The sequence below is a fragment of the Chiloscyllium plagiosum genome, unplaced genomic scaffold (genome assembly GCF_037043375.1).
Source record: "Chiloscyllium plagiosum isolate Xiang-an unplaced genomic scaffold, Cpla_swu_hap1 HiC_scaffold_12, whole genome shotgun sequence".
NCBI classification, from domain to species: Eukaryota; Metazoa; Chordata; class Chondrichthyes; order Orectolobiformes; family Hemiscylliidae; genus Chiloscyllium; species Chiloscyllium plagiosum.
The window spans coordinates 84,240,130-84,262,806 of record NW_028270150.1 but is presented as its reverse complement, the minus strand read 5'-3'; the positions used below and the strand labels follow the sequence as shown (position 1 = coordinate 84,262,806).

The following is a 22,677-nucleotide window of genomic DNA, read 5'->3' as shown; positions in this document are numbered from 1 at the left end:
TTTAATGAGTACTAAAGCTATGGATAGGGTTTTAAACTAAATAGTAGGGGGTGGGGTTCAGTTACATGGACGATTAGGGAAAAGGTTAATGGGTGGGGGGGGGAAGGCAGCAGAGGTTATTAAGTTATAGGACAAGAGTATGGAAAGGGTCAGGAATCTAACTTAAGGCACAATAGGTAAGAGGGCAAGCAGCACAGGTCTGAGGGTGTTGTACTTAAATGCACTCAGTATATGAAGCAAGGTAACTGAGCTCATATTGCAGATTGAAATTGGTGGATTGTGGGCTTCACAGAGGCGTGGCTATGAGGGGATCAGGGCTGGGAATTCTCCAAGGATACAGTCCTATCAGAACAACAGTCAAACAGGCAGAGGGATAGGACTGCCTTGTTAGCAAGAAGTGAAATTAAATCAATAGCAAGAAGTGACATGGAGTTGGAAGGCGTGGAATCTGTGCGAGTAAAATTGAGGACCATAAAGGAAAAAAGACCTTGTTGGAGTTATTTACGGGGCTCCTAGCAGTAGTCAGGATGTGAGGAAGAAAATAAATCAGGAGATAGAAAAGGCATGTTAGAAAGGCACCATTGCAATGATCATGGGGGACTCCAAAATGCAGATGGACCAGGACAATCAGGTTTGTCATGCATCCCGAGAAATTGAATTTGTGGAATGTCCACGGGCTGGTTTTTGGAGCAGCTTGTGGTAGATCCCATTAGGGAACAGGCAATTCTGGATTTGGTGATGTGTAATGAGGCAGGGAGCTGAAGGTGAAGGAACCCCTAGGGGGCAGTGACCAGAACATGATAGAATTCTCCCTGCAGTTTGAAAGGGAATCAGATGTAACGTGTTACAATTGAGTAAAGGTAACTACAAAGACATGAGGGAGGAGCTGGCCAGAGTTGGGGAACCTAGCAGGGAAAATGGTGGAGCAGCAATGGTGGGGGTTTCTGGGGATAATTTGGGAGACACAGCAGAAATTCATCCCATGGAAGAAGAATCATACTCAGGGGAAGGCGAGGCAACCATGGCTGGTGAGGGAAGTCAGGGACAGCATAAAAACAAAAGAAAAAGCACACAATCTGGGGAAGATTAGTGGGAAGCCAGAGGATGAGGAATCCTTTAAAAAACAAACAGGGGACAACTAAAGAAAGCAGTAAGGGGGGAGGAGATGAAATATGAGGGATTTTTCAGATATTAAATAGGGAAGAGAGAGGCAAGAATCAACATTGGACTGCTGGAAAATGAGGCTGGAGAAATAGTAACGGGGAACAAAGAAATGGTGAATGAACCAAATAGGTAATTTGCATCACTTTTCACAATGGAAGACACCAGCAGCTCACCAGACATTCAAGAAATTCAGGGGGCAGAGGTGAGAGCAGTGGCTTTCACTAAGGAGAAGGTGGTGTGGAAGCTGAAAGGTCTGAAGGTGGATAAATCACCCTCATCAGATGGACCACACCCCAGGGTTCTGAAGGAGATAACTGAGGGGTTTGTAGAGGCATTGATGGTGATATTTCAGGAATCACTGGAGTCAGGGTGGGTGCCAGAGGATTGGAAAATGGCTAATGTAACACCCCTGTTTAAGAAGGGAGGGAGGCAGAAGACAGGAAACTGCAGGCAGTTTTCCTGACCTCGGTTGTTAATATAATTTTAGAGTCCATTATTAAAAGTGAGATTGAGAAGTACTTGAAAGTTCATGATAAAATAGGGTTGAATTGGTATGGCTTCATCAAGGGGAGGTCATGCCTTACAAATCTGTTAGAATTCTTTGAGGACTTAAGAAGCAAGTTAGACAAAGGAGAGCCAGTGGATGTGATCTATTTGGATTTCCAGAGGCCTTTGACAATGTGCCACACAAGAAGCTGCAAAATAATATCAGGGCCCATGGTGTTAGCAGCAAGGTACTGGCATGGATAGAGGATTGGCTGACAGGCAGAAAAAAGAGAGAAGAGATAAAGGGGTCTTTTTCAAGATGGCAGCCAATAACTAGTGGAGTTCTGCATGGACCACAACTATTCAAGTTATCCATTAATGGTCTGGATGATGGAACTGAGGGCATTACAGCTAAATTTGTAGATGACCCAAAGATTGCTGGAGGGACAGATACTGATGAGGAAGCAGGGAGGCTGTAAAAGGATTTGGACAGGCTAGGAGAGTGGGCAAAGACGTAACAGATGGAATAGTGGGCAAGTGTGAGATTATGCACTTTGGTAGGAAGAATAGAGGCATAGGCTTTTCAAAATAGGGAAAGGCTTTGGAAATCTGAAGCACAAGGGGCCTTGGGAGTCATAGTTCAGGATTGTCTTCAGGTAAACATGCGGATTCAGTTGGCATTTAGGAAGGCAAATACATCATCAGCATTCATTTCGAAAGGACTGAAGTAAAAGCTATCCAAATATTTTGTTGTGCATTTTCTTTAGTGTTTTTCTTATCTTTGAAAATTTATAGTCCAGTTACACTAATAGAATTATAGTATCCCTACAGTGTGGAAAGAGGCTATTCAGCCCATTGGATTTCCACTGACCCTCCAAAGATCATCCCGTCCAAACCAAACCCCCACACATTTATCATGGTTAACTAACTAGCCTGTACATCTCTGGACACTATGGGCAATTTAGCATGGCCACTGTACCAGGCCTACACATGGAGCATGGTCACTGTACCAGGCCTACACATGGAGCATGGTCACTGTACCGAGCCTGTACATTGGGCATGGCCACTGTACCGAGCCTGTACATGGAGCATGGCCACTGTACCAGGCCTGCACATGGAGCATGGTCACTGTACCAGGCCTGCACATGGAGCATGGTCACTGTACCAGGCCTGCACATGGAGCATGGTCACTGTACCGAGCCTGTACATTGGGCATGGCCACTGTACCGAGCCTGTACATGGAGCATGGTCACTGTACCGAGCCTACACATGGAGCATGGTCACTGTACCAGGCCTGCACATGGAGCATGGCCACTGTACCAGGCCTGCACATGGAGCATGGTCACTGTACCGAGCCTACACATGGAGCATGGCCACTGTACCGAGCCTGTACATTGAGCATGGTCACTGTACCAGGCCTACACATGGAGCATGGTCACTGTACCGAGCCTGCACATGGAGCATGGTCACTGTACCGAGCCTGTACATTGAGCATGGTCACTGTACCAGGCCTACACATGGAGCATGGTCACTGTACCGAGCCTGCACATGGAGCATGGTCACTGTACCGAGCCTGCACATGGAGCATGGTCACTGTACCGAGCCTGTACATTGAGCATGGTCACTGTACCAGGCCTACACATGGAGCATGGCCACTGTACCAGGCCTGCACATGGAGCATGGTCACTGTACCGAGCCTGCACATGGAGCATGGTCACTGTACCAGGCCTACACATGGAGCATGGTCACTGTACCAGGCCTACACATGGAGCATGGTCACTGTACCAGGCCTGTACATTGAGCATGGTCACTGTACCGAGCATGTACATTGGGCATGGCCACTGTACCAGGCCTGGAGATGGAGAATGGCCACTGTACCGAGCCTGTACATGGAGCATGGCCACTGTACCAGGCCTACACATGGAGCATGGCCACTGTACCAGGCCTGCACATGGAGCATGGTCACTGTACCAGGCCTACACATAGAGCATGGCCACTGTACCAGGCCTACACATGGAGCATGGCCACTGTACCAGGCCTGCACATGGAGCATGGCCACTGTACCGAGCCTGCACATGGAGCATGGCCACTGTACCGAGCCTGCACATGGAGCATGGCCACTGTACCAGGCCTACACATGGAGCATGGTCACTGTACCAGGCCTGCACATGGAGCATGGTCACTGTACCAGGCCTGCACATGGAGCATGGCCACTGTACCGAGCCTGTACATTGGGCATGGCCACTGTACCGAGCCTGCACATGGAGCATGGTCACTGTACCGAGCCTGTACATTGAGCATGGTCACTGTACCGAGCCTGTACATTGAGCATGGTCACTGTACCAGGCCTGCACATGGAGCATGGCCACTGTACCGAGCCTGTAAATGGAGCATGGCCACTGTACCGAGCCTGCACATGGAGCATGGCCACTGTACCAATGTTAGCATTTGTTTCAAGAGGACTAGAATACAACAGCAGAGACGTACTGCTGAGGCTCTGTAAAGATGCTGGTCTGATAGCATTTAGGTCCCCTTATCTTCGGAAGGATGTGGTGATATTGGAGCTGGTCCAGAGGAGGTTTACAAGGATGATCCCAGGGATGAAGGGTTTATCATATGAGGAGCAGTTGAGGATTCTGGGTCTGCACTCGATGGAGATTAGAAGAAAGTGGGGGGATCTGATTGAAACTTACAGAATACTGAGAGGTCTTGATAGAGTGGACATGGAGGTGTTTCTTTTAGTAGGAGAGACTAGGACCTGAGGGCACAGCCCCAGAGCAAAGGGACAACACTTTAGAACTGAAATGAGGAGGAATTTCTTCAGCCGGAGGGTGGTGAATCTGTGGAATTCATTTTTGCAGAGAGCTGTGGAGGTCAAGTCATTGACTGTATTTAAGACATAGATACATAGTTTCTTGATTAGTAAGGGTGATCAAGAGTTACAGGGAGAAGGCAGGAGAGTGGGGTTGAGAAACACATCAGCCATGATTGAATGGTGGAGCAGACTCAATGGGCTGAATGACCTAATTCTGCTCTTATACCTTATGGTCTTATGATTCCCACACTGTTGGTGGGTCTAGATCGCCATGATATAGAATTGCAAAGTAGACGTCTATGTCTTCCTTAAGTAGTACGTTGGTAAATAGACTAGCAATGTCACATGTAGACATTGCATTGTTCTTGATGTATGGTCTTCACAAGTGTACACAGATTCTTCACAAGTGTACACAGATACTTCACTGTGTAAGTGGAAAACCTGCTTAAAACCTGTTGCAATTGACCCAACCACATGACTAGCTTAGGTTGTGCAGAACTGGCCATAGCTACAGAGCATAAAGTGCCATCGCTTTTGTGTGTCTTGGATAACCTGTATGTGTCCTGACTCAGTGAGCAGTGAAGACGAACCTTATCATATATATCATCCGGCAGCAACTCGCTCTTACAGAAGTCCAGCATAGGTTATCTACAGTGCAGAAACAGGCCATTCGGCCCAACAAGTCCACACCAACCCTCCGAAGATTAACCCATTCAGACCCATTTCCCTCTGACTAATGCGCCTAACACCATAGGTAACTTAGCCCGGCCAATTCACCTAACCTGCACATCTTTGAATTGTGGGAGGAAACCAGAGCACCCGGACAAAACCCACGCAGACACGGGGAGAATGTGTAAACTCCACACAGACATTTAATCTGGATTCAAACCCAGGTCCCTGGCACTGTGAGGCTGTTGGCATTTGCTTTTAAGTAGGGCTGTCTGATCATTGTAAATGACAGATCCAAAGGAAACAAATTTGGACCAGTTGTTAAGAATGTTGTGCATTTTGTTGATATAATCACACTGCTTAGGATGACTATTTCAGTGCCATTGTTGGGTTCACTGCCATGAATGTCCATGCTGACCTTGAGGTCTCATATTGCTGTCAGCCATTGACAGTCCATGTGAAAGCCAAACAAGTAATTCAGAATCCTGCAATGTGGGTGTGCTTCATCAGCAAGGCACACCTTCAAGGATTCACTGTCTAACAGTGGACACTGCTTTGTGACAGGACAGTTGAGAGGAGTTCACGTTCAACAGATCCTCTTCCCATTTGATGAAGGCAGACCGAAACCAAACCAAACACAAGGACAAGCTTCTTCCTTTCAGATCTTTCCTCTAACAGACGCTCGAAAAAGACCTGCTTACTTGGCTGTAAAACACTTAAAGGCATTCGGAGGTTTTGACAAATGCAAGTTACTTCTTTATATGCAGGTTGAAAAGTTCTTTCCTGTGCTTGCCAGAAACAAGCTCTGATTGAAAATCAAACCAAATTTTCAGAGAATTCAGTGAAAAGGCATGCACAGATAGGTTTGTCCCACAGGAGCTGGGCTTGTCATTGTGGACCTGTGTTTAATCTCCCTTTGTCTGCTGTGTCAAGGTAGCAGCTGGGAGGTGTAGCTTTTAATGATCAACTCAATTAGGCCCCAATCGAACTGAACCAGCTCCTCAACAAAGAGCACTGTGATGTGAATTTCAAACTATCCCCTCAGGGGTGACCCGACATTCACTGCATCATTGGCAAGGGACTGTGATTTGTTTTTAAACTGTCAGTTCCCAAACTAGGTAATTGTTTCAATACAATAGCAATGTTGATTCCATCTTTTTTTTAACCAATATACATACGCAACTTCACTGAAGTTAACAAGTCGATTGCAGTACTGAGAGAGCTGCCCTGTGAAATGTGCAGTCTTTCAGATGAGACATTTGAACTCAGGCCCAATCTGTCCTCTAAGCTGAAGCTTATAAATGTATGATAGAAATGTGAGTTCTTTAGTTCAATTCACTAAATCCAGACAGGTTTAAATTCTTCCTGGGGCTGCACCAGAAACTGTAGAATTGCGTTACAGATTTTGCTTTAGAATCAATGTTTCTATCATCACAGAAACAGGCTATTCAATCCATTATGACTATGACTTGAGACAGCTAACCACTTAGCCCCACTCTTTCTCCATTGCTCTCTTTTCAACTATTTATTCAATATGTGTTGAAAGTTCCTTCAGAATCTGCCTCCATCATCCTGACAGTACATTGCAGATCAGTACCATCGAAACATTTTTTAATAATCCTGCTCTTGAAAAGACTGACAGAGTAGTTTGACCTTCAGTGAACTTTTAATCCATCATTTTGCAATGATGTTATAATATTAGCACACACAGGAGGTCAGGGATTGTGTTAAAGTTTATTTATGTTTAACTCCAATGATAATTTCATCAAATTTGGTTTGACTATCTCGGGAAGGTTGTGCAATGTCATGGTTCTGGATCAGCTAAGTTACCTGATTAGAAATGATCCATTCTCGCAAAAGTGAAGAAGGAATATTGCAGTTTCCAATGCACCAAGGGTCAATTGCGATGGAGGTTAGAATATTATAAATCCAGATCTCTGAGTAAGGTAACTATGGAACTCCGAGAATTTAAAGCATATTCCAAAATTAAAATTAGGAATTTGTTGAAGCGAAAATGCAGCAGTCAGATATTATTTAAAGAAAACTGGGTAATGAGTGTTGCTTAAAGACATACTTACATTTAAAAGATATCTTTCACATCTTTGCCTGTAGCATTTTACAGCCAAATCATCTCTTTTGAGATGATTTAGGTTGTGCAGAACTGGCCATAGCTACAGAGCATAAAGTGCCATCGCTTTTGTGTGTCTTGGATAACCTGTATGTGTCCTGACTCAGTGAGCAGTGAAGACGAACCTTATCATATATATCATCCGGCAGCAACTCGCTCTTACAGAAGTCCAGCATAGGTTATCTACAGTGCAGAAACAGGCCATTCGGCCCAACAAGTCCACACCAACCCTCCGAAGATTAACCCATTCAGACCCATTTCCCTCTGACTAATGCGCCTAACACCATAGGTAACTTAGCCCGGCCAATTCACCTAACCTGCACATCTTTGAATTGTGGGAGGAAACCAGAGCACCCGGACAAAACCCACGCAGACACGGGGAGAATGTGTAAACTCCACACAGACATTTAATCTGGATTCAAACCCAGGTCCCTGGCACTGTGAGGCTGTTGGCATTTGCTTTTAAGTAGGGCTGTCTGATCATTGTAAATGACAGATCCAAAGGAAACAAATTTGGACCAGTTGTTAAGAATGTTGTGCATTTTGTTGATATAATCACACTGCTTAGGATGACTATTTCAGTGCCATTGTTGGGTTCACTGCCATGAATGTCCATGCTGACCTTGAGGTCTCATATTGCTGTCAGCCATTGACAGTCCATGTGAAAGCCAAACAAGTAATTCAGAATCCTGCAATGTGGGTGTGCTTCATCAGCAAGGCACACCTTCAAGGATTCACTGTCTAACAGTGGACACTGCTTTGTGACAGGACAGTTGAGAGGAGTTCACGTTCAACAGATCCTCTTCCCATTTGATGAAGGCAGACCGAAACCAAACCAAACACAAGGACAAGCTTCTTCCTTTCAGATCTTTCCTCTAACAGACGCTCGAAAAAGACCTGCTTACTTGGCTGTAAAACACTTAAAGGCATTCGGAGGTTTTGACAAATGCAAGTTACTTCTTTATATGCAGGTTGAAAAGTTCTTTCCTGTGCTTGCCAGAAACAAGCTCTGATTGAAAATCAAACCAAATTTTCAGAGAATTCAGTGAAAAGGCATGCACAGATAGGTTTGTCCCACAGGAGCTGGGCTTGTCATTGTGGACCTGTGTTTAATCTCCCTTTGTCTGCTGTGTCAAGGTAGCAGCTGGGAGGTGTAGCTTTTAATGATCAACTCAATTAGGCCCCAATCGAACTGAACCAGCTCCTCAACAAAGAGCACTGTGATGTGAATTTCAAACTATCCCCTCAGGGGTGACCCGACATTCACTGCATCATTGGCAAGGGACTGTGATTTGTTTTTAAACTGTCAGTTCCCAAACTAGGTAATTGTTTCAATACAATAGCAATGTTGATTCCATCTTTTTTTTAACCAATATACATACGCAACTTCACTGAAGTTAACAAGTCGATTGCAGTACTGAGAGAGCTGCCCTGTGAAATGTGCAGTCTTTCAGATGAGACATTTGAACTCAGGCCCAATCTGTCCTCTAAGCTGAAGCTTATAAATGTATGATAGAAATGTGAGTTCTTTAGTTCAATTCACTAAATCCAGACAGGTTTAAATTCTTCCTGGGGCTGCACCAGAAACTGTAGAATTGCGTTACAGATTTTGCTTTAGAATCAATGTTTCTATCATCACAGAAACAGGCTATTCAATCCATTATGACTATGACTTGAGACAGCTAACCACTTAGCCCCACTCTTTCTCCATTGCTCTCTTTTCAACTATTTATTCAATATGTGTTGAAAGTTCCTTCAGAATCTGCCTCCATCATCCTGACAGTACATTGCAGATCAGTACCATCGAAACATTTTTTAATAATCCTGCTCTTGAAAAGACTGACAGAGTAGTTTGACCTTCAGTGAACTTTTAATCCATCATTTTGCAATGATGTTATAATATTAGCACACACAGGAGGTCAGGGATTGTGTTAAAGTTTATTTATGTTTAACTCCAATGATAATTTCATCAAATTTGGTTTGACTATCTCGGGAAGGTTGTGCAATGTCATGGTTCTGGATCAGCTAAGTTACCTGATTAGAAATGATCCATTCTCGCAAAAGTGAAGAAGGAATATTGCAGTTTCCAATGCACCAAGGGTCAATTGCGATGGAGGTTAGAATATTATAAATCCAGATCTCTGAGTAAGGTAACTATGGAACTCCGAGAATTTAAAGCATATTCCAAAATTAAAATTAGGAATTTGTTGAAGCGAAAATGCAGCAGTCAGATATTATTTAAAGAAAACTGGGTAATGAGTGTTGCTTAAAGACATACTTACATTTAAAAGATATCTTTCACATCTTTGCCTGTAGCATTTTACAGCCAAATCATCTCTTTTGAAATGGAGTCACAGCTTTATTGTAGGAAATGCAGCAGCCAATTTACACACAGCAAGTTCCCACAAACATCAATAAGATTGATAAAATAATCTGCTTCTGTGCAATTGTTAGGTGGTTAAGTAGAGCTCTCCTTCCAGCTCACCTTCCAAGTTGGGCCAAAGGATCTCTTCTCTCCACTGACAGCACAGACAGGTTAAATAACCACCCCACAGATAATGCAGCACTCCCTCAGTACAACAAATGAGCTTAGAACCACTATTCACATGTAAGATTTAATCTGTAAAAGTCTTGAGGTTTAAACTTGTCAAATTATTGTCAGCTGATTACTCTCTTGCAAGATCAAACTCCCACTGTAAAACATAATTTATTTCAGTTTCTACAAGACTGTCCCTGAATGGAAATCTAAACTTCCACTTGAGAGAAAATCACTTTAAACATTAGAGTGATCAGGGACTATAATGCCTGTCTGCATGGTTCAGAGAGAGTTAGGATGTTCACTAAATGCAGTCCTATTCATTTTGGAAACTTGTTTAAATTGATATAGGTAATGAGTTAACAGCAAAGATCAAACTCAGTCATCTCGATATCCAAAATCAGAAAAATCTTCCAGTTTCAAAATCAACACAAATATTCAAAAAGCAACTCAAGCCAGCATACTAGACAGTTTTGGTCTCCTGGAATACTCACGGGGAGTTTAGTTCAACAAATAAAAATGGATGTTCAGCATTGGTGGAACAGCTCTGGTGATGATGTGGGTGTGAAATGAGTGTCTGAGCACCATTAACTTGATATGGCACTGAACAAGCAAGGGCTCCAGAGAGTTTCGCTTACTATTCCAAATCTCTCCATTGCAATGCCATTGTCTTTATCGATGCTCAAAGCCTCACTCTAATCCAGGAAATAAATCTGTCCAGTAAATGAAATGAGAGAGATGTTGGAATGGGATGCTGAACTGCAATGTTGAAACATCAAATCCCCATCTTCTTGTCAGTGATAAAAAAAAAATTGCATATGGACATACTCTGAGAATAATGATTATTTTTAAGGTGTTTATCATTTTTCATACGTCTTTGTCTTCGTATATGTAGTTATTTAACAAACTCCATATACATCTAAGATTGTGAAACAAACACTGAAGTATTAACACAAAATCCAAAGGAAAGTATTTGTACTCAATGTTACATTATATCGCAGCATGATAGATTGAATTCATTTTCCACATTAGCGTGGAGAGGCATAGAGGGTTTAAAGAATTCACAGCCAGCACTACTTTCCAAGAAGCAGAAGCTGTCAGAGTTAAATCAAAGAGCACAGTTCTCAACACGCCGTGAAAGTTTCCCATTCAAAGTACAGCAGGAAACACTTAACCAGGGTATTGTGGCTTTAAACAGCTGCTTGGGGTTTCTTCCTTGACCTGCATATTTAGCATTTTAGCGGACAGTGCAAAGCTGTTGTTTTGCTGCCTCTTACTTTTAACTTAAACAGCCAATCCCATCACTGTGGATTTCTTAATATGAAATTCCTTAAAAATCTTATTAATTACAAACCTTCCCAAAAAGAAGAAGCCTTCCCAATAAACGTTACACACAGACAACTGAGCAAGAAAGACAGAATGGCATAATGACAGAACTACTTGAATTTTGACAAAACTGAGCAAATCATATATATCAGACAATGACTTTACAGTCAAACATCCAAACATCTTACCGTCTGTATTTCTGAGCACAGTCCAGGCACCCTGCAGTAAAAGGACAAACCAATCTGCTGTAAGAACCTTAGGAAGCGAAGGCTATCATTCTGTGGTCATCAGTGTGTTCTATGACTACATTCTAATCTCTTTCCTACTCTCTAGAGAGAAAGTGTGCGTGTGCGAGAGAGAGAGAGGCAGAGAGAGTGAACATGTGTCACTAAATGACTTCAACAGACAGGAGTCTCCCTAGGTTTTGTTGGAATTAGGCCACTGCTCATTAAATCTTCAGAAAGCTTTTGAAAACATAACCTATCTGGTCAGTGCAGGTTTACATTTAGGTTCTCGGCACAAAGATGATGTGCCTGCGGAAAAGAACCATTCCTCTCAGTCGAGAATCAAACATAAATGAAATTCATAGTCAGCCACTGGCCTTCTGTGCATCTACTCAGTTCATTACAGTACATATCCGAACATATTTATTTGCCCTTGGTTGTTCTTATCCAAGGACTACACAGAGGTATCCTCATATACAGTGACTGAGAGAACACGTTTCCAATTCCTGTCTGGACAGGTCACCTTTTGCACCAGGGGAGCCAGGACTGTGAGCCAGAGGGTGACAGGTTGATGGATGGGTCTCCAAGTAGATAATAAAGGCCCTGACATCACTCACCCCAGACTCCTAATTCAACTCTCATCAACTGTGCACTCTGTGACCAGCATCTTTTAAAATCAAACAATGAAGAGCGAGGTCAGAGAGAAAAAAACACAGTCTCCAAATTAATATCATGCCTTTGAGACAAGTGCAAAGCTGAATCAGCAGTGTATTGCTTCACCTTGAGAAAGCATTAGCACCTAATGACCTGTGCTCAGGATTTCAAAGAGTTAATAAAATGACCCCTAACAGCATCAAAAGACATGAACTTAGTTAATGCGGAGGAAAGGTCTTCAAGTGGACTCATTGGATCTGCTGGTAAAGGAACTTAGCCTCAATAGCCATGAAGGTTGCAGGTTCATTCACTGGTTTGTGCAGTGTTAAGTGATCCCACCTTACTATAATTGGCCTCAGTCCACGCTGTTATAGAGGGCAAATTGGCCAGGGTTCCTGCCTTTCAGAAATTTTAAATTATATGAATCTCACCCTTGATACATTTTTATTGTAATTTTGTGATATTCTCACCAAAAACAATCTAACAATTCAGTGAAACCCCATTTTGTATTAACACCTGAGAGCTATGATAGGATGCATACACTTCACCACGTTGTGGCGTGTGGGTCATGCTGATTGATAACTTAGCTGTGGGAATAACAATGGGGAATCTAGGAAATAGCAGAGGAGTTGCATAAATATCAGTTTTCAGAATTGAGGGCATGAATAGTATTCCAAAAATAGTTAACATCAAAGGGAAAGTTGTGTTCAGTTCTGGTCTCCTTATTATAGGAAGGATGTGGAAGTTTTGGAGAGGGTGCAAAAGAGATTTACCAGGATGCTGCCTGGACTGGAAGGCATGTCTTATGAAGAAAGTTTGAGGGACCTATGGCTTTTCTCATTGGAGCGAAGAGGGATGAGAGGTGACTTGATAGTGATATATAGAATAATGAAAGGTATAGATAGAGTGGATAGCCAGAGACATTTTCCCCAGGGCAGAAATGGTTATCATGAGGGGCCATAATATTAAGGTGATTAGAGGAAGGTTTAGGGGAGATGTCAGAGATTGGCTGTTTACACAGAGAGTGGTGGGTGTGTGGAATGCACTGCCAGCAGTGGTAGTTGAGTCAGATACATGAGGGACATTTAAGCGACTCTTGAATAGACACATGGATGATAATAAAATGCAGGATATATAGGTTAGTTTGATCTTCGAGTAGGATAAAAGATTGGCACAACATCTATGTTCTATATTCTATGTTTGAAAGCGGAGCGGATATGTACACAATGAGTTTCACTCAGGAAAAGGTATGAGGGAAACTACTGGAGCCGAAGGCCAACAAGTCCCTGGGCCTGATGCGTGGCATTTTGGGACCTTCAAGAAAGTAGCTATGGAGACAGTGATGCATTGATAGCAATCTTCCAAGAATCCTTAGATTCTGGACATGTCCCAGAGGATTGGAAAACTGCCAAAGTAACACCTTTATTTAAAAAGGTGTGGAGGCAAAATAAACCGATAACTATAGGTCAGTTAGCTTAACATCAATCAATGGGAAAATGTTTGTCTATTGTAAAGACATAATAGCAGAGCATTTACAGATACATAACAAAATCAAATATAGTCAAAATTGCTTCGTGGAGGGGAAATCATGTTTGATAACTTTACTAGAACTCTTTGAGGAGGTAACAAGTAGAATAGATTAAGGAGAAGTAGTGGATGTAATATATTTGGTTTTCCAAAAGGTGTTTGATAAGGTACTGCATATAAGGCTACTCACTAAGACATTGGGGTGATATGTTAGCATGGTCAGAGGATTGACTAAATAATAGAAGACAGTGAGTTGAGATAACTGCGGCATTTTCAGGATGCAGCAATAGAGTGACACAGGGATCAGTGCTGGGACCATCATGATTTATCGTTATTTAGAGATGACATAGAAGTAGTGAGGTTGAGTGAGTGGACAAAAAAGTTGGCAGATGGAAAATATAATGGGAAAAGGTGAGTCTTTACACTTTGGCAGGAAGTGTAGAATTATTAAATATTATTTAAATGGGGAAAAGAAAGAGCTGCTGCATAGTAGGATTTGGAGGTCCTTGGCTCATGAATCAGTAACAAACCTTACACAGACTTTCAGGGGGATAATAGGGAACACAAATGAATATTTATTTCAAAGGGAATGGAATATAAAAATAGGTCTTGCTAAAACTATACAAGATACTAGTTAGATCACAGCTGGAATACTGTGAACAATTTTGTTCTCTTATCTAAGAAAGGATATGTTGGCATTGGAGGTAGTCCAGAGAAGATTCACCAGGTTGATTCCAGGTATGGAGGAGTGTTCTTCTGAGTACTAGGTTTGTACTCAGTGAAGTTTCGAAGAATGCGAGGGGACCTGATTGAATTATACATGATTCTTAACTTTTAGAATACTGGCGTACAATTCTGATCACCCTGTGAAAGGAGGATGTTGTTAAATTTGAAAGGCTAGAGAAAAAATTTAGGGATGTTGCCAGGACTGGAGGGTTTGAGTTATAAGGACAGGCTGGGACTTTTCTCTCTGAAATCTGAGGGGTGACCTTATAAGGTTTTATAAAGTCATAAGGGGCATAGATAAAGTGAATAGCCAAGGTAATGTTCCAAGGGTAGAGGAGTCCGAAACGAAAGGACATAGGTTAAGGTTGAAAGGGGAAAGATTTAAAAGGGAACTGGGAGGCAACTTTTTCACACAAGAGGATGGTGTGTGTTTGGGAATGAACTGGCAGATAAAGTGGAAGAGACGGGTATAATTACAACGTCTAAAAGACATTTGGAGAGGTTCATGAATAGGAAAGATTTAGAGGGATATGGGCCAAGTGCAGGCAAATGCGATTAGTTCAGTTTTGGATACCTGGTTGGCGTGGGCATGTTCGACCAAAGGGTTTGTTTCTGTGCCGTATGACTTTAAGATTCTAAGGGACTTGACAGGGTAGATTCAGAAATATTCTCCCCTTTTATGTGAAGAACTTAAGACCGGGGTCATAAATTCAGAGCAAGGGATTGCTCACTTAAGACAGAGATAAAGAGAATTTTTTTTCTCTGAGAGTGTAGTGATCTGTGGAATTCCTTACTACAGAGGCCATTTGAGGCTAGAGTCATGAAATATATTCAAGATTGAGACAGACAGAGTTGTTAGCAGTAAGGGGTTGAAGGGTTTCGGGGATAAAGCCGGAGTGGAAGATTTTCAAATCAGCCACCATCTCGTTGAATGACAGAACAGACTTGATGGGCTGAATGGTCTATCTTCGCTTCTATAATTTATAGTCGTCTGGTTTCATCTGAAAGATGACTGACCATGTACCAATGTCCCAATATTGAACTGGGGGTGTCAACATGAGTTATATCCTCAAAGTCTCAGTTTTGGAATTTGAACACTTGATTTTGTGACTCAAAGGCAGGATTGCTACACTGAACCAAGGCTAGGTCAATGTTAAGTATTTTTCTGACATAAATAGACAGAGTTATTATATGGTGTATTCCTAATGTAAAGAAATGATAGTTCCTCATATTAATACATTACATAGTTAAATATATGCATTATTAGCCACTGAAAATTCTATGTAGCAGTGTCTTAACGCTGATCGATACACAAGGCATCATGGTGAATAGTGGCGTACAACATTCATTACAGAGATTAGTTATCAAGAAAATCCATTCGTACATTCGACAGTTATAGAGTCATAGAGATGTACAGCATGGAAACAGACCCTTCGGTCCAACCCGTCCATGCCGATCAGATATCCCAACCCAATCTAGTCCCACCTGCCAGCACATGGCCCATATCCCTCCAAACCCTTCCTATTCATATACCCATCCAAATGCTTCTTAAATGTTGCAATTGTACCAGTCTCCACCACTTCCTCTGGCAGCTCATTCCATACACACACCACCTTCTGTGTGAAAAAGTTGCCCCTTAGGTCGCTTTTATATCTTTCCCCTCTTACCCTAATCCTATGCCCTCTAGTTCTGGACTCCCCCACACCAGGGAAAAGACTTTGTCTATTTATCCTATCCATGCCCCTCATAATTTTATAAACCTCTATAAGGTCACCCCTCAGCCTCCGACACTCCAGAGAAAATAGCCCCAGCCTGTTCAGCCTCTCCCTATAGCTCCAATCCTCCAACCCTGGCAACATCCTTGTAAATCGTTTCTGAACCCTTTCAAGTTTCGCAACATCTTTTTGATGGGAAGGAGACCAGAATCCCCTGCAATATTCCAACAGCGGCCTAACCAATGTCCTGTACAGCCACAACATGACCTCCCAACTCCTGTACTCAATACTCTGACCAATAAAGGAAAGCATACCAAATGCCTTCTTCACTATCCTACCTGCCTGCGACTCCACTTTTAAGGAGCTATGAACCTGCACTCCAAGGTCTCTTTGTTCAGCAACACTCCCTAGGGCCTTACCATTAAGTGTATAAGTCCTGTTAAGATTTGCTTTTCCAAAATGCAGCACCTCGCATTTATCTGAATTAAACTCCAACTGCTACTTCTCAGCCCATTAGCCCACCTGGTCCAGATCCTGTTGTAATCTGAGGTAACCCTCTTCGCTGTCCACTACACCTCCAATTTTAGTGTCATCTGCATACTTACTAACTGTACCTCTTATGCTCGCATCCAAATCATTTATGTAAATGACAAAAAGTAGAGGGCCCAGCACCGATCCTTGTGGCACTCCACTGGTCACAGGCCTCCAGTCTGAAAAACAACCCTCCACCACCACCCTCTGTCTTCTACCTTTGAGCCAGTTCTGGATCCAAATGGCTAGTTCTCCCTGTATTCCATGAGATCTAACCTTGCTAATCAGTCTCCCATGGGGAACCTTGTCGAATGCCCTACTGAAGTCCATTTAGATCACATCTACTGCTCTGCCCTCATCAATCCTCTTTGTTACTTCTTCAAAAAACTCAATCAGGTTTGTCAGGCATGATGTCCCACGCACAAAGCCATGTTGACTATCCCTAATCAGTCCTTGCCTTTCCAAATACATGTACATCCTGTCCCTCAGGATTCCCTCCAACAACTTGCCTACCACCGAGGTCAGGCTCACCGTTCCATAGTTCCCTGGCTTGTCCTTACCACCCTTCTTAAACAGTGGCACCACGTTTGCCAACCTCCAGTCTTCCGGCACCTCACCTGTGACTATCGATGATACAAATATCTCAGCAAGAGGCCCAGCAATCACTTCTCTAGCTTTCCACAGAGTTCTCGGGTACACCTGATCAGGTCCTGAGGATGTTTCAAGACATCCAGCACTTCCTCCTCTGTAATATGGACATTTTGTAAGATGTCACCATCTATTTCCCTACAATCTATATCTTCCATATCCTTTTCCACAGTAAATACTGATGCAAAATATTCATTTCGTATCTCCCCCATTTTCTGTGGCTCAACACAAAGACCGCCTTGCTGACCTTTGAGGGGCCTATTCTCTCCCTAGTTACCCTTTTGTCGTTAATATATTTGTAAAAACCCTTTGGATTCTCCTTAATTCTGTTTGCCAAAGCTATCTCATGTCCCCTTTTTGCCCTCCGGATTTCCCTCTTAAGTATACTCCTACTTCCTTTATACTTTTCTAAGGATTCCCTCGATCTATCCTGTCTATGCCTGACATATGCTTCCTTCTTTTTCTTAACCAAACCCTCAATTTCTTTAGTCATCCAGCTTTCCCTATATCTACCAGCCTTTCCTTTCACCCTGACAGGAATATACTGTCTCTGGAGTCTCGTTATCTCATTTCTGAAGGCTTCCCATTTTCCAGCCGTCCCTTTACCTGTGAACATCTGCCTCCAATCAGCTTATGAAAGTTATTGCCTAATACTGTCAAAATTGGCCCTTCTCCAATTTTGAACTTCAACTTTTAGATCTGGTCTATCCTTTTCCATTGCACATTTGGGCATTCTATTAGAATTACCATCCTCAAATGCTGCCTGACCGGCTGTGTTTTTCCAGCGCCACACTTTTGAATTATAGGTATGTGTATGTTTAAAATGAAATGACTTGAAATATCTAGTCAATGAAAGTCAACTACCGTTACTCATGCCCATTAAACCAGGAACCTACTTAATGTGAAAATAAAAAATCTTTAACTTTCACTGAAAACCGAATGTATGTTAGTTTGTGCTCGATTAAAAATGTTAGCTGATTTGTGGGATCTCAGATAATGGGCAGGTACTACCTATTTTTTTTATTCTGCATATAACCTGCTACTATTTCACATTTTAACTGGCTCCCGTGAGCAGCCCACAAGTATACACCCTTTCTCCAAAATAAACATCAGCAGGGTCCTTCTTTATTTATTTATTTATTTATCTCAAGCATACAGGACTACTCCAGTCGGCCCAAATCCTGTCACCATGGCAGCAAAGGTCAGGCTCTTGGATTGATTTAAATATCAGTATTCACCAAGAAACTTTTGGTCATCAGACCTAATCTCTTCTCATGTGGCTCATTGCTGGTTCATTTTGTTCCTGTGAAATGCTTGGAGATGTTTCGCTAAGAAGAGGCATTATATAAATACATATTGTTTTCATTTTCCTTTAAGAGAGAACGTTTAGGGGAGATTAAATAGATGTGTTCAAAATCCTGCAGGATTTTGGAAGACTAAATTGGGTGAAACCTATTCCACCGGCAGAAGAGTGTTGAGTATTCAGTTTTGATTATTGAGTGTTCAGGATTATGAGTTTAATCGTAGTCATAGAGAATGACGGCACAGAAAAAGGCCCTATCGTCCATTATATTCCACTGGTCAAAAACAACTACCTGTTATAATTCCATTATCTTGTAATTGGTCCATATCCTTGGCAAAAGGGTAAAGTTGTCATTGTCCTAATCTCTCATTACAGAGTGTCAACTGTTGGTTTTTTAACCTGAGGGTCACCACACCTCAGGCAGGGAGAGATGTTGAGAAGGGGAGTCTGCATGGTAACCTGAGCTAGGATGGGAATCACTCTGCCTTGCAGACCAGCCATCCAACCAGCTGAACTCATTGATTCACATTTCCAATGACTGCGAGATTAAGAAGACCTATCACCTCCATCCCCACCCCACTCCCATTCACCTATTGTACTCTTTGCTACCTTCTCCCCAGCTCCACCCACCCCCATTTATCTCTCCACCCTGTAGGCTTCCTGCCTCTATTCCTGATGATGGGCTTTTGTCCGAAACATCGATGTTCCTGCTCCTCGGATGCTGCCTGACCTGTGTACTTTTCCAGCACCACTCGGATGTAAAAACTGCGAGACTAAGAGCCTCATGCTGTACTGATTGAGTTAGCCCAGCATTATAAATAGGGACATGGAGAACAAAAACAAGATATTATGATGAACTAGTATTTAATGAAAACTCATTTGGTTCCACTGGTGTATTGAGTCAAAGTCTGGACACCGAACTTCCAGCAGATGTGAGGGCATTGGGTATGGAAAACTACTCATGAGAATGGCTCTGAAGATGAAGAAACTCCAGTTACATAGATAGTAGAATTTGGGGCTGTTCTACTTTGAGAAGGGAAGATTGGGGGGAGATTTGGAGAGAGACAATTAAAATTGTGAAGAGTGAGTACAAAGTTGTTGTTTAAAGTAATTGGTCTGAATGAGTTGATGTTGAAGTTGCATTAGTTTCCACCCAATCTGATAATATCATACAGTGTTTGGGTGGCAAAAGAGTAATTTATTTTACGTTCTGATGGGATTAGATGTGACAGACTCGGCTCTGAATTATTATAATTATGCCTAATGAGTTCATCTTAATTCCTATTGCTGTTATGAAATAAACTATGCCTTGTTATGTAAGCCCAGTGCTTTTAATGAAGACTGTCTAGTGATCTATATTGTACTATTGATAATTAGACAGGCCCTCAGACCCAGTCAAACTTGGTACAAACTCCATCCATCCAGAGCTGTGTCATAACATCTCTGAACAGCTTGATGTGAAAATATCTGCAAGCAATTTAAGTGCCTCATAGTTTTCTGTGTCAGAGGTCCAGGTTCAAGTTTCACTGGCTCCAGAGATTGATGAGAAGATATCTAGAAACATAACTAAGACTTATATAAGGTCAGTTGTAGTACCCCTACCTTTGAGCTAGGAGACTTGGGTTCAAGTCTGACCTGCACCAAAGGTGTGTGATCATATCTCTGAACAGATTGATCAGAAAATAAGTGTAAATGAGGACTGATGACCAATAGTTGCTACCAGAGCCCAATAAAACAAGAGTAGATAGAGAGAAACTGACCCCACCAGCAGAACGTTTGAGAACCAGAGGGCATTGATTTAAGATAATAGACAATAGACAATAGGTGCAGGACATTCTGTCCTTCAAGCCTGCACCACCATTCAATATGATCATGGCTGATCATCCTTAATCAGTATCCTGTTCCTGCCTTATCTCCATAACCCTTGATTCCACTATCCTTGAGAGCTCTGTCCAACTCTTTCTTAAATGAATCCAGAGACTGGGCCTCCACTGCCCTCTGGGGCAGAGCATTCCACACAGCCACCACTCTCTGGGTGAAGAAGTTTCTCCTCATCTCTGTCCTAAATGGTCTACCCCGTATTTTAAAGCTGTGTCCTCTGATTCGGCACTCACCCATCAGCGGAAACATGTTTTCTGCCTCCAGAGTGTCCAATCTTTTAATAATCTTATATATCTCAATCAGATCCCCTCTTAGTCTTCTAAATTCAAGGGTATACAAGCCCAGTCGCTCCAGTCTTTCAGTGTAAGGTAGTCCCACTATTCCAGGAATTGACCTCGTGAACCTACGCTGCACTCCCTCAATAGCCAGAATGTCTTTCCTCAAATTTGGAGACCAGAACTGCACATAATACTCCAGGTGTGGTCTCACCAGAGCCCTGTACAGCTGCAGAAGAACCTCTTTGCTGCTATACTCAATCCCTCTTGTTATGAAGGCCAGCATGCTATTAGCCTTCTTCACTACCTGCTGTACCTGCATGCTTACCTTCATTGACTGGTGTACAAGAACACCCAGATCTCTTTGTACTGCCCCTCTACCTAAATTGATTCCATTTAGGTAGTAATCTGCCTTCCTGTTCTTGCCACCAAAGTCGATAACCATACATTTATCCACATTAAACTGCATCTGCCATGCATCTGACCACTCACCTAACCTATCCAGGTCACCCTGTAATCTCCTAACATCCTCCTCACATTTCACCCTGCCACCCAGCTTTGTATCATCAGCAAATTTGCTAATGTTATTACCAATACCATCTTCTATATCATTAATATATATTGTAAAAAGCTGCGGTCCCAGCACTGATCCCTGCGGTACCCCACTGGTCACTGCCTGCCATTCCGAAATGGAGCCATTTATCACTACTCTTTGTTTCCTGTCAGCCAACCAACTTTCAATCCAAGTTGCCCCCAATACCATGCACCCTAATTTTGTTCATTATCCTCCTATGTGGGACTTTATCAAAAACTTTCTGAAAGTCTAGGTACACTACATCTACTGGATCTCCCTTGTCCATCTTCAGAGTTACATCCTCAATGAGATCAGCGATGATCAGTGAGAGAAGCAATGGTGATGTGTGGAAAACCTTTTGTGCAAAGCAGGTGGTTGGGATTTGGAATTCAGTGTCCAAATGTGGCAGGGGCAGATTCTATCATTGCATTGAAAAGGGTCATTATTTGAAAAACAATCATTTGCAGATCTACTGGGAAAAGATGGTAGAATTGCCCCAGGTCAATTGTTCCTGCATAAACTCAGCACAGACATGATGAGCTGAATAAGTTGTAACCTTTCTGTAGTTCTGCAAAAAACAGGCAGTAACTGGAGGATGAGGATTTAAACTTATTGACTAAAGAATAAGGGAGCGTTTAGGGAAAATGACTTTTACCCAGCGATTAGATTTCATTTGGAATACACTGCCTGAACGTCTCAATGGAGAGATTCAATCATAATTTTCAAACACAATTGAACAAATGCACTAATACCCTTTAGAGGAGGGAACATCCATCCTTTACAGATCTGGCCTGCATGTGACTCAACAACGTGTTGACACTTAATGGAACTACAGATGGGTAATAAATGCTGGCCTGGCCACATAGCATAAATGAAGAAAGGAACTAAAAGTAAGATTTTCAGGACAATGGGAAACAGCAGGAGAATGGAACTGATTGGACAGCTCTTTCAAAGAACAGATACAGACAAGAGGGGCTGAATGGCACCCTTCTATTCTATGAATCTCTGGATGGCTTTATAGGAAGGGCTTAGAGGGATATGGACCAAGTGCTGGCAAATGGGACTAGATTAGTTTAAGATATCTGGTCGGCATGGATGAGTTGAGCCGAAGGATCTGTTTCTTTGCTGTAAGTCTCTATGAGTCTATGAATGAGACAGGAATGGCCATTCTAACTTGTCCCTTGCGCATTGCGAAAGGAGACACTGATTCTGTGTGATGTTGCCTGACACAACAGAGGTACGAGAAAAGTCTTAGACCCTCCGTTGCTTGACTTCTTAAAGCGAGCGCATTGATTCTTCAAAGCCATGTGTGCCACTGCGCCATCTGTTCGGATTTGAGTCAAAGCAGTGTTGGCCGTGAAAAGTGATGAAACATCCCTCCCCACAGTGCTTTCGTTCCTCTGAGAACGGAGGGAGTGGTGTGGATGGCCCTCCTGAGGTAGGGGATGGATAGCAGCTGCGGTTGTGAGAGAGATGGGTGGAGAAGATGGCTCTG

The 22,677-nt window shown here is 42.6% G+C and overlaps 1 protein-coding gene across 4 annotated transcripts in view; it reads right to left on the bottom strand.

Moving 5' to 3' along the window:
• mid1 (midline 1) overlaps window positions 1-22,677 on the bottom strand; it is a 375,699-nt gene that overhangs the window by 256,334 nt on the left and 96,688 nt on the right. Inside the window, exon 1 of one of the 4 annotated variants that reach the window (XM_087993002.1) lies at window positions 11,313-11,334. The exons of the other annotated variants lie outside the window; for them this stretch is intronic. The gene's annotated coding sequence lies outside the window, so the exon portion shown is untranslated. Of the gene's footprint in view, window positions 1-11,312; window positions 11,335-22,677 lie in introns of those variants that run through there. 4 annotated transcript variants of the gene reach the window in all.